General features: G+C 42.2%; 1 protein-coding gene across 4 annotated transcripts in view; it reads left to right on the top strand.

Moving 5' to 3' along the window:
• Positions 1-13,312, top strand: part of ctnna3 (catenin alpha 3) — a 1,223,202-nt gene that overhangs the window by 54,247 nt on the left and 1,155,643 nt on the right. The window lies entirely within an intron of this gene.

The raw sequence follows: 13,312 nt of genomic DNA, 5'->3' as shown, positions 1-13,312 counted from the left end.
TTTAGAGTCACCACAAGTTAGAAAAAAACCCTGAAGGCACAGGACAACCAAAAAGAGGATAGAAGTAGAAATGTGCTTGGCTGTAGTTTAGCATGGTTTGAGATGATATTTTTTGCATAATTCTGGGAAATGCCATTCACCAAATTTCAATTTCTGATCTAAGAACTGGAGTACATAAAATCCTAGATTTTTCCCATGTCAATGGAAGACAAGGTTGTTTGTGATAAGCCTTCAATATGTTTAATACTATATTAGGCAGTTTGTTTTGCATTTTTATCCTCTATATCAATGTGTCCATAAATAAGTGTTCAGATATTCAAGTACTAGTTGCATTAGTTTTTGTGCCTTTTTAATGCTTGTGCAAGAAAGCATCTATGCTCTCTTCTCTTTGCGAGTTGGGTTTGGCTCTGCTCCTTCATAAGTTGCACGAGCCACTCAATGGTCCAGAGACAAAGCACTAAGTGGCATGTAGATACTGAAGTAGTCTTCTGCTGTTTTTGCCATTGAATGAAAGATCTGGAGGATGAATGACACCATATACAGAGACTTTTTGTCGCACCGCTGTGGCACTAAATGTGAGGACCCGTAATTGTCTCACCATTGTGCTATCAAAGTTACTATTACCCTTGATCCATTACTGCCACCACCAGACACTGTGTATCTGAACTCAACTATTCCAGTAGAACTGTTGTGGGGCTTTAAGAGACATAATATAAGAATAATGTATTGAACAGAAGCTTAGCACAGAATAAGACATTATTTTGTGTACATAAACTGTGGTTACAGAATTTCAAGGCGGCTGCAATTTTTATTCAATTCATCCAAATTTTTACTGACACCTCACTATTTACCTGTTTCTTCATAATTCTGCCTGAATCTAACTATCCTCACTGACCCCAAAAAAGCCAGCCTCCTTCCCTTCACTGTTTCATTTTTCACTCTGATTCTTGAGCCTAATTCCTAGCTCTGATTTATATCTCTCAATAACTGTCATATTGCCAATCCCTTCAATTATGCCTCCAATCACATCACATCCCCAGTATTCCATGTTTTCATTCATCTTAACAGATCATTTTCTGTATTACATAACTATACTTTCCCATAATTTCTCATGTAAGCACAACTTTTTAAAACAAAAGTTCAGAACATCACAGCTATCTCTGTTCCCCTCCCCAAACCTAGAATCCAGCTCTAATATGCTCAAGGTTTTGTGTCCATTATAATGCTTCTTGGTCATGCTCTTCACTAGCCATTTGGTTCAAATTCTCTTATGTTTGTTCACTGAATTGATTACAGGAACATTAGGCATGCTTGTCTGCTTACAGTGAAAAACCCAGATATTAAACATAAACTTATGTAAATATGCTACTGAGAAGATTTTATATGAAATAAGGAACAGTTTGCAATATATTGTATGTGCAGTAGAAAGAATAAGGCAAGTGGTCTGTTGAAAGCATACAATGCTGGATGATGATAGGCTTGTGTTTGAAAGAGATTGGAAAATGTGTGAGATGCGTTTGTTAGTTTGTGGGAGAGTGGGCATTATTGGAGCAGGATAAGCTGTAGGTTCAGTCAGGTTTTAGTCAACGGTGGATGTAATCAGGGTAGAGAGAGTATTCTGAGAGTTAATTGGAATCTTACATTGCCTGACTTAACCATTGCTACATCCCACGTCAGCTTCCTGGCTTCTCCCTGTTAATCCAATACAACATGTGAAGCTTTCTGTATTGCCACAGTGGTGGCATGAACCGGTTCGAATTTACTTTTGTGATGACAGAAGTAGTGTCATGGGAGGGAGCCAGCAGGCTCCGTCACAAAAATAAATCAGCACATGCTGCAGAAAAGTACCCTGTCTGATGAGGTTGATGGTCAAGCACAATGGTGTTTGTGGTAGCACCAGGTGCACAATTGTGGTAGTTATCTTTGGTGATTGGTGGTGGATTTGGACAAAGTGTGGTAGCATCTTAGATAATTGCAAGGGCACTTCACAGATGGTGTTCAGGAATTGGATTAAAGGAAAAAAATCTCACACAGGGACAAAGAACGGTCAGAATTGTATCCCTCAGCATTGACTGGGCTGACTCACACTGAGAACTTTGGGTCACAAAACCTCTGGAGGACCACAGATTACATTTTTATTAATTTATTTTATATATATTCTGCTGCCTCTGTCCTGTAGTTGGGCCTGAAGTCAGAATAAAATGGATCTAGATAATCAATCTCCCCCAGAAACCCAGGAGCTGGGAACCCACCACACACTTCAGAACTTTGCCCAAAAATTGAATGTTGGAGACAACAATATTTATTCAGAATAGTGGGACCCAGGGAGGGCTTTTTTAAAAGCAATGATCTCACCACGGCCTTTTTAAAGCAGGATGGAAACTTCCCTTGCTGCACTGAGGCATTCACCATTCCCCTTACCCAATCGCTAGTCCTTCTTTAGCTTCTTTCAGGAGGGACAAGGCTCCAGTGAGGGCATGCATTTCTCCAAGGATCCTGTCCATCCCTTTAGGATGCAAATGTTAGTTTAGGAGTTGCAATACAATTGGATAAAGCCATATCTTCCAAGAAATGGGGATGGGCTGGAGTCTTGGGAGGATAGGGGAATGTCTCTGCTCTCCTAACACATGCACCAGGTATTCTTGCTTCACTCTGTCTAATGGAAAGGAGACCTTGCCAAGTGACGTTGGGGGAGAACCTGACAGGTCTTGTTCTGTCGAATGGTTCTTCTCTTTTTATACTGCATAACTGTCATAGTTGCTACTTGGGTATGTGGCCTCTTCATTGAATCCCCACACTGTCTGACAGACTTGGTGCTGCTTTAATCTGAAACTTCACTTTGTCCCTTATCATTCTTTTCTGGATCATCAAAGCTCTGCTACTTTGCATGCAGAATTAATCAATCAGCTCTGTTCCGATTTTCCTTTATATCTTTTTTCAGTTCCCTTTTCTGTCTGCCCTGCAGTAATAAATTCTCTTTGCCAAGTTAATCACGTCTCTCTTGTCCCATTTCCCCCCTTCTCTGAATTCAGGGATGTTTTTTCCTGTGCCCAACAAATCTATTAGCTCTCCTGAAGCAATTCTTCAAAGCTGCAGCCAGCAGTTGCAGTACTTCTTCCCCAGCCAGGGAGATACAGCCTTAATGTACTGATGCTTCTTCCTTTTTATTCTTGTGAAACACGGCAGCAAATAAATAAATAAAATTGTTGACTGGGGAAAGTGTGAATAGTTTCCTTTTTCCTCTTGGCTTTGGTAACCAAAGTAGTATGATAAAATACATTAACTTTCTCAGAATTGTAATACTGAAAGAAACCAGAGGGCCATAAAATTTTATTCCTGCCATAGGATCAGACCAGGCACCTGTCAGACTCCCTCTCCCAGATTAGTATCTGATTCATATAGTAATGTATTGTATTGGCTAAAATATTTAACAGCCAGCAGCATTTTAAAACATGTATTAGTTTAGGTTATATACTGCAGCAAGTTCCTGATTAGCAATTGTTGCCTGTGGCATATACTCACACTGTAAGATTTATGACTTCTGTGGTATTGTGTGAAGCAACCTAAACTTGCATAATTCATAGCAATCCACAAATGGAGAACAGGAGGGAGCATGTGATAGACAAACAGTGGACAACGTGGCTCTTCAGATGTTGTTGAATTGTGTCCCCCATCATCTTACAGTGGAAAGGTATGTAACCTGTGGCTTTCCCTATGTTGGACTACTGTGCAACCTGTATCGGCCCTTGATTATGCTGGCAAAAGCTGGTTGGAGAAAGTTCAAGAAAGTTTGTTTGTGTCATATGTCTTATGCAGAACTGCACTGCATTATGCGCTCACTAAGAGTGTTTTTAAAATGGGAAATGGGAAAACAGTCATGCAACCTGCAAATCATCCTATCATTGAGGCTCAGGTCTTGAAGACTCAGTTCCATTGCTTCCTTGATTGAATCTTTCCTTCTGTTATATGGTCTGCCTCTCTTCCTACTGCTTTCTATCTTATCAAGTATTTCTTTCCAAGTCACCCATATGTTCTCATCAGGACCGGCCCGAGGAAATTCAAAGGGGTACGCAAATTTTTTTTGCGCCCCCTCCCCTGCGCCGCAGGAGGCGTCCTGGCCCCGCCTCCCGTGCCCTAACCCCGCCTCCCACGCCAGGTGGCCACGCCTCCCACGGCGCGGGCGGTGTGGGAGGCGGGGCCAGGGTGCACGGCGTGGGAGGCGGGGCCAGACGTGGCCCCGCCTCCTGCGGGGCACGCCCTGGCGCAGCCAAGCTGTGGCAGGAGTTCTTCCAGGCCGCAGCCTGAAAGAACTCCCGCTGCAGCAGGCGCGTGCCGTGGGAGGCGTGGCCGGTCCCGCCTCCCGCAGGGTGCGCCCTGGCCTGGCTGCGCCATGGCGCGCCCCGCGGGAGGCGGGGCCAGACCTGGCCACGCCTCCGCATCACACGGCCCCCCCTCTGCCAGGTGTGGCCCCGCCTCCCAGGGTCTCAATAGCGCCCCTGGGAAGGTGGCGCCCAACACGGGGGCATGGCCAGCATGCCGTGTTGGGTCGGGCCTGGTTCTCATGATATGTCCAAAGTATGACACTTTGCTGCTGCTCCGCGTGCATTCCCACGAAGTCACTTTGGCTTCTTGGGAATGGTCAGGCTTAGTTTGTTGTTGGATTCATTTATTTGTCTTTTCAGTAGTCTATTATAACTGTAGAACAGGGGTCCCCAAACTAAGGCCCGGGGGCCGGATGCGGCCCTCCAAGGTCATTTACCTGGCCCCCGCCCTCAGTTTTATAATATAATATTTTTATATCAGTTTTAATAATATAATATATTGTATATACATATAATATTGATAATAAGCTTATGTTATACAATATAATACTAATAGTAATACCATATAATATTAATTATATGTTATATATTACATATTATATAATAGTATAGTGGTATAGTTCAATATAGTAATATATAATGCTAATATTGTGTTATGCTAATAATATAATACATTGTATGTACATACAGCTGCTCTGAGTCCCCTTCGGGGTGAGAAGCGTGGGATATAAATATAGTAAATAAATGCAGTAAATAAATAATTAATTTTAGACTTAGGCTCAGCCAAAGTCTGACATGACTTGAAGGCACACAACAACAACAACAACAACAACAATCCTAATTAACTTGACTATCTCATTGGCCAGTAGCAGGCCCACACTTTCCAATAGGTTTATGTTGGTTAAAATTGTTTTCATTTTTAAATATTGTATTCTTTCGTTGTCGTTGTTGTTGCACTACAAATAAGACATGTGCAGTATGCATAGGAATTTGTTTGTATTTTTTTTCAAATGATAATTCGGCCCCTCAACAGTCTGAGGGATTGTGGACCGGCCCTCTGTTTAAAAAGTTTGGGGACCCCTGCTGTAGAACTTTAATAGTGTTATTCTTATATCTCACTCCATCTCCCCGAAGGCTTACATGGGGATCAAGCCCTAAAAACACAATGATACATAGCATAAAATTACATTCCAAAATTAATACATTAAAATATATAAAATATCAAACATTATAATTCAATAATCCAACAACTGATCAGTGCCATGGACATATTCAGAACTGGGGCGAGGGATAAAATCTGTATATAGTAGGAATGAAGGCTATTGGTAAGGAGAGGAATAAATCAGTGCAACGCTATAAGTGAGGTAGAGATGTGCTGATTTAATTGAAAGCATTTGAAATATCCAGGCTTTCAAGTTTTTCTGGAAAGAGTACAATGTGGGGATTAATCTAATTTCTTTGGGGAGGGAATTCCAGAGCCAGGGGGCCACCACTGAGAAGGCCCGTTCCCTCATCCCCACCAATCGTGTTTGAGATGGCAGCAGGAGCGAGAGAAGGGCCTCTCCAGAAGATCTTAACACTTGTGCAGGTTCGTAGTGAAAGATGCAATCACGAAGATAGGCTGGACCTGAACCGTTTAAGGCTTTATAGGTAATAACCAGCCCCTTGAATTGGGACCGGAAACTTAGCAGCAGCCAGTGGAACTGTTTTAGTAGGGGAGTTGTTTACTCCCTGAAGTCTTTTTCCAGCTTCACATTTCAATTGAGTTTATTTTTATCCCGACAGCACTGTCCAGTATGTTGTCGAAGGCTTTCATGGCTGGGATCACAGGGTTGTTGTATGTCTTTCGGGCTGTGTGACCATGTTCCAGAAGTATTCTCTCCTGACGTTTCACCCACATCTATGGCAGGCATCCTCAGAGGTTGTGAGGTATGGATAAACTAGGAAAGGAAAAATATATATCTGTGGAGAGTCCAGGACTCTTGCCACACCCTGGACTCTCCACAGATATATATTTTTCCTTTCCTAGTTTATCCATACCTCACAACCTCTGAGAATGCCTGCCATAGATGTGGGCGAAACGTCAGGAGAGAATACTTCTGGAACATGGTCACACAGCCCGAAAGACATACAACAACCCAGCACTGTACAGTTTTCACAAAGCACACATAAAAATGAAAATACTTACCAAATCCTTGTCTTGTTTTAATTTCTTGAATATCATCTCCATCCCAATTGATGAATGAACAGAGATATGGAAAATTGTGAACTAATTCAATGTCTTTTATCATCTGCTTTATTATCTGTTGGCATTATTTCATTTTCCTAGTATAAACTTGCCATTGCAGTTTCCCCTGGACTTTCTTCAGTAATTGTTCCATGTTTTTGCTATTTTCTTCTAGTAGTGTCATCTGCTTATCTTACTTTTTGATGTACTTCCAATTTTCATGTCTTCTTTTTTCTGAGACTAATCTTGTTTTACGCATTATGCATTCAGTGTACAAGTTAAAGGGTGATAAAATGCAGCCGTACATCTATGGCCCCATCTGCAATTTGCAATTTGAAACTGCATTATATGATCACTGTAGACTCCTATAATGTAGTTTAATTACATTGATCTACATTATATGAGTCTATACTGACCAATTGAGAGGAGAGCAATGACCAATCTTGATAAAATAGTGAAGAGTAGAGACATTATACAGGCAAAAAAGGTCAGCACAGTTAAAGCAATAATATTCCCTGTAGTAACCTATGGATGCAAGAACTGGACCATAAGGAAGGCTGAGCGAAGGAAGATAGGTGCTTTTGAACTGTGGTGTTGGAGGAAAATTCTGAGAGTGCCTTGGACTGCAAGAAGATCCAGACAGTCCATACTCCAGGAAATAATGCCTCACTGCTTACTGGAGGGAATAATATTAGAGGCAGAGATGAAGTAATTTGGCCACATAATGAGAAAACAGGAAAGCTTAGAGAAGAGAATGATGCTGGGGAAAATGGAAGGAAAAAGGAAGAGGGGCCGATCAAGCGCAAGATGGATGGATGGTTGGTATCCTTGAAGTGACTGGCTTGACCTTGAAAGAGCTGGGGGTGACAACGGCTGACAGGGAGCTCTGGCATGGGCTGGTCCATGAGGTCATGAAGAGTTCGAAGCGACTGAATGAAAAAACAACAACATACTGACTATATAATGCCGTTTCAAACTGCATTATATGGCAATGTAGATGGGGCCTATGATAATTCAAAATAACATATGTTAAATAATATCCTTTTGAGTTTCATGGCATATCATGCATTAAAAAACAACAAGATAAACAGTAACCATTTTGTATATTACAGTGTTCCCTCACTTATCGTGAGTGTTCCGTTCTAGGACCACCCGCAATAAGTGAAAATCCGTGAAGTAGGGATTAAATAAAAATATATTAATTTTAATAAATACAGTACTGTATAGCCTTGCTCCCTCCTTTAATGTACAGTAACGTGGCCATCAAGCTGCGGAGGGCTTTGTGCATGGACTTGGAGACAGGATGCCGCCACTGCTAACACTCTGCACGCACCCTGCCACTGCTGCTGCTCCATGTATGTGCACCCCACTGCGTTGGTGGCGGCGGCAGGGTGCGCGCGGAGCAACAGCAGCTGCAGTGGGGTGTGCGTGAAGCAGTGGCAGCGGCAGCAGCAGGGACAGTGCCATGTGAGGTGATGCTGTCCAGAATGGGGCCCTCAAGGATCCAGCTGGGGTGGGGCAGGAAAGAGGCTCCGGCCCGGTGGTTTTTGAGGTGTAGGCCAGGCCTGCTGGCACTGCCTGCAGGCAGCTGAGGAGGCCAGGCCAGGCCGCACCTCTCACCTGGGCCGCATCTGAGAGAACCCACGAAACAGCAAGTCCGCGAAAAGCGAACCGCGAAGTAGCAGGGAACACTTTATATATGAAAATAAAGGAATGTTCAAGTATTTTTTTTAAAAAGTAGATCACCTTAATTATCCCTTATTTTCCTTCATGTCCCTGTTTTCCATTCTACTTGGTGTAAGCCCATGTATTATCAGCTAATTATGCCTCATAATTCTTCCCCCAGTTCGTCTCCCTTTCTAGTTCCATATTATCTTCAAATCCTATTACTGTCTTAAATCTCTTTTTCCTCCCAGAATCTTTTGCAGCCTCAATGCTTTGATTATGCTGTGCCTTTTAATTTCCCTTTGTTTTTATGCCTTCTGTCAATCCTGTGTTCTCTGATTCTTTCTTTCCCCACTTTAATTATGTCCCATATTAGTTTTAAGCATGTATGCTTGTATATATTCAATAAATTGAACTCCAGCATGAGGCTCACAGCTCCACAACCCATTACATGAAGAGCTAAATTCCAGCAACTTTCCTTCCTTCCTTCCTTCCTTCCTTCCTTCCTTCCTTCCTTCCTTCCTTCCTTCCTTCCTTCCTTCCTTCCACCTTTCTTCCAAAATGGAACTCAAAGGGGATTATCTATAATGGTAATACTGTGGAGTTACCAAGTCAGGAGCATGCATGATGCGGAATTTAAGGGCCTAGGAATATCCCTGATAAGATCTTTAAGCATGATAATATTAAGCATAAACTACACACACAGGATTAATTTACACTAAAAAAACCCCCTCAAAGTCAAATGAGAAAATATTATCTTTATTTTTATCCCACTTTTTTCAAAAATTAAACCTCCAATTGAAATTAGCTATCATTTTTTTTTAAAAAAAATGACATTAAATTTTCCACAAAATGAACTTAATAGAACACCCCCAATGCTTCTTAGTTCCATTTTGAACCTGTCTGCAAGAAGATGTTTTTAGAATACACAGGAGTTGTGTTCTTCAGCTTTTCCTAGCAAATAAAAATTTCCCAGCTTTATTTATAATTCTCTTTCTCCCCCCATTAATAAGTTCTCCTTACCGGCCACATTTTCTTTTTTTCTCAGTTAGGCAGTGGTATCTTTCCTAAATCACAAAATAGCAATTAAACTAATTGCTATATTCACCATGGCAATACCTTTCTGTGTAGTGGGACTGCATGCTTCTGTGAAGCAAGAGATTAACCTGGTAGTAACAGTACCCCTGGTGTAGTCTTCCTTGTCAGATAGGCTTTGTTGAAGATGTAAAATTAAATGCACCAAACACCTACTGCTCAGCAGCAGTAAGAGGGAGGAGACACAAGACCAGGAGTAGATTGTGGCACAAATCATGAACTGTTGGCATCAATTATCAGAGTAAAGTTTAGGAAGATCACCAGACCAATCATTGTCAAAATAGAACCTGAAGATCATCCCTACAGAATTTTAACATAATGTACCAAAAAAGGAGAGATTTGCTCAATAAAACCTAATTAACTAGGAGTTGGAAAAGTCTGGGCTGAAGCCATAGAGGAATACAAAGGACACTATCTGTAGCCAAAAAGAGAGAAACTTCTGTGGGTGTCAAATGAAACTCTTCAGGTAGTTAAGGACAGTTAAGCCAAAATAAGAGGTGACAGAAATAGGAACTTGAACAGAAATAGGAACTTGAATGCAATTGTTTGGTAGCTTGCATGTAGGAACAAAAGAGAACCACCATAATAATCAAGGCAGAGAAATAGAAGATGATTTCTGCTTGCAGAGTCTAATGGTGGTTTCCATTCAGAAACTGAAAGAGAGAGGAACAAGGAAATGAGGTGACCAGATGCTCCTTCAATCATCTATACTACCTGCTCTGAAGCACCTGCAACAGTGGCAATGAGCAGCATACTGTGGAAAAAATGTTTTATTTTGAAGGCAGTCTTAGGTGATCCCTCGTAGTTCAAGGATGATGGTCTTCCAACCGTGGGGTCCTGTGAGTGGGTTCTTAGGTGGATCTTGATCTGCATGTTCTACCGCAGTGAATGGGGAGTGTTGCCATTGCAGGAGGCCCCGTGCTGGTTTTCTGTATTGAGAGGGAAGTGTCAAGTGACGCTTTCCCTCCAGTTGGAGGAGGATGATGGAAAGTAGATGTACGACAAGCCCCAATCCTTTTGAGTTTTAGAAAAGCCCTGAAAACATGGCTATGTGCCCAGGCTTTCGAAGTTTAAATGATAAAGACAACCCGGACTGATTTACGACCACAGCACGAGGATTTTGGATGACCGGATTTTTAACCATATGTTTTATATTTTTATATTGTTTTAATTGTTTTGATTGGATTTTCATTGTTACGTTTTAATTATGTGTAGGCACATAATTGTTGCCAATTGTGTACGCCGCCCTGAGTCCCTTCGGGTGAGAAGGGCGGAATATAAATGTTGGAAATAAATAAATAAATAAATAAATAAAGTTGCTGGACAGGAAAAGAGATTTAAAGATGGGGTTAAAGGCAACCTTAAAAACTGTGGCATAGACACTGAGAATTGGGAAGCCTTGGACCTTGAGCACACTAACTGGAGGTCAGCTGTGACCAGCAGTGCTGTGGAGTTCGAACAGGCACGAATTGAGGGCTTAAGGGAGAAATGGGCCAAGAGGAAGGCCAACCCTGACCGGGACCACTTTCCATCTGGAAACCAATGTCCTCACTACGGGAGAACATGCGGATCAAGACTAGGTCTCTTCAGCCACCTACGGACACCCCCCCAAGACACCAGAATGGGAGGACCATCATCCTTGGCCTACGCGGGATTGCCTAAGTAAGTAAAGCAAGTAAATTGGAGAAGGAGCTTCCACAGGAAGCTCCCTTGCATCGTCTAATGGGCAGCGAGCCTATCAGTCTTCCAGATAGAGTGCAAGCATTCTAGGATGCTTGAGGTGATAAAACAGAAAATGGTTCCAACTAGTAACACATTAGCATCAACCTAAAAATGCTGATTCAAGAACTCAACAAGTTAACCAACGATTTTGTTACAGAAGGCACAAAGGTCTCTCCTACCAGATAAATGGTGCTATTCCTTATGTTCCTTTCTAAAATCACTTATATAACTCATTGCAAAGGCCACCCAAAATAGTTTAGATAAATCTTGCGTTTTGAAAGGAGGCAACATGTTGTGTAGGTTTTTTTTTTTTACTTTTTGTTATTTTAGCTTTTGAAGAATAGTGTTTCTGACTTACTTGGAGCACCATTTGCAGATTCTACTGGAGGATGCCATCTTTTCTTATGGCTCCGGCTTCCTTCTCCTTTCCAAAGGTTTATGTAATTTTTCATACTTTGGTGGAATCATGTAAACCAGCCAGTTGGTTGATGCCAGGTGGCAGCTGTATGTATGAAGTGAAGTTAGGTTAGAATCTGCACCCCTGCAAGCCAGGTTTCCTTCCCCAACCCAGCAATTGCTTTGAAATGTCACTCACACTCACCTTCTTCATGTATTTGATGACTTACTTTGGGATAATTTACATTCTTTGGTGGATTCTTATGCATCATTTAATTTCTTCACAACTTTGAGTGATTTTAGCATGGAGTACATGTTATGGTTGAGCCTTATGGCTCCAATACTGGGAGACGTGGTCGTAAGACTCCTCGAGAGTCAGACTCTCTTGAGGAGCGAGAGAGGAAACGGCTGCGGGACATCTTTGCAGAACCATCTGACGAAGACTCCTTTGAGGGTTTTACTGAGAGAATGGAGGAAGAGGTGGTTAGTTCAGAGGAGGATGACATGGAATGGACTCGTGTGAGGGAGGATTTGGGTGTTCCTGGTAATGATAGCATGGGAAGTGACTGGCGGGTTGCAGGATCGGACCCGTGGACGAGTTGGAGGGATGGGACGGGATCCACAGCTGGGGATGTTGTGGGGCGTAGTCAAAGATGTTTTAGCTCTGATGAGGATGATGATGATGAGGCACCTGGAATTAGGGTAACACCTGATAGCGATGAGGAGTTGTAACTGGCATAAAATGGGGTCTTGAACCCAGGGCTAATTGCGTTGGGCAAGGTAATCTGGACGAACGCTTGGGCTCTTGTTGGGAATTTCCTGAAGACGGGTGTGTTTCGTTTGCTGACTACCTTGGACCTCCGTCGTCTTCTTGACGGACATTATTTACCAGTCGGAATTGACGCTGGACTGGCTGACTGACTGACTGACTGACTGGCTGGCTGACTACGACCTTGGACTACCCTCTCTTTGGTTATCGGAGGATTTCGTGGGACCTAAGACGCCTGCACCTGGCCTTCGACCTCGGACCGGATTGGGACCCCGCTGACCGCTGCAACCCTGATTGATGTGTTTGGACCCGGAGTTTGCCCGCTGCACGGAGGAGTAACAACTTAGTTGCTCAACCACAGCTGTTGAGTAGCAGAGAGGAATCTGCTGCCAGTATTTATGTTCTATTGAACCTTTGTTTACCAGCTTTTGTTTGTTTAAAGTCCCAGGCTGAAGTAAGCATTTTTGGTTTAACCCGGATTAAACTCCTGTTTAATCCGGTTTATCTTTTGAACCGTTTTTGAGTGACTTTTCATATTGAAGGCGAGTGTTTGCCTAGCTCTTTGTTTTTTATGAGCATTTTTGGTTCTGTATCTTTAATAAACTGTGTTGAATCTTATCTACTGGCGTTCTGTCCTTGACAGTACAACTCCCTTTTGGGGTGAGATGAGGCCACTGTGCTAATTGTACCGATTTGATTGGTCCTCCTATAGGATGTCGGAGATGTGGGTAAACTGGGCAAGCCCCTTCCCTCCTCCTTGGTGGACCCCATGTCTGTCCTTCTGGTTCTAACTAGGAGATTTTAAAATTACAAATAAAATTAATTATTGTGACTTGTCACATCCCCAAAGTAACACTATTCCTATGTTATGTCATTACATAACATAGGAATAGTGTTGGGAGTAGGCCTTTGAAAAATAGCCCAGTGCAACAACTTTAACAGGAAATTGTGCAATTTGATCATGGACCGGCCTTGGACTTTGTTTTTGGATGACGTGTTTTAACATTGGAATGTATTTTAATTAAGCTATTACGTATGTATTAATTTTAATCCAATTTTATCTCAAGCTTAGGTTTTTATGCTTTAAGGTACTATATAAGTGCCATTTGTAATCTT

The sequence above is a fragment of the Anolis carolinensis genome, chromosome 3, assembly GCF_035594765.1.
Source record: "Anolis carolinensis isolate JA03-04 chromosome 3, rAnoCar3.1.pri, whole genome shotgun sequence".
NCBI classification, from domain to species: Eukaryota; Metazoa; Chordata; class Lepidosauria; order Squamata; family Dactyloidae; genus Anolis; species Anolis carolinensis.
Note: the sequence above shows the minus strand (reverse complement) of the source record. Positions and strands in the feature narration are given on the sequence as shown.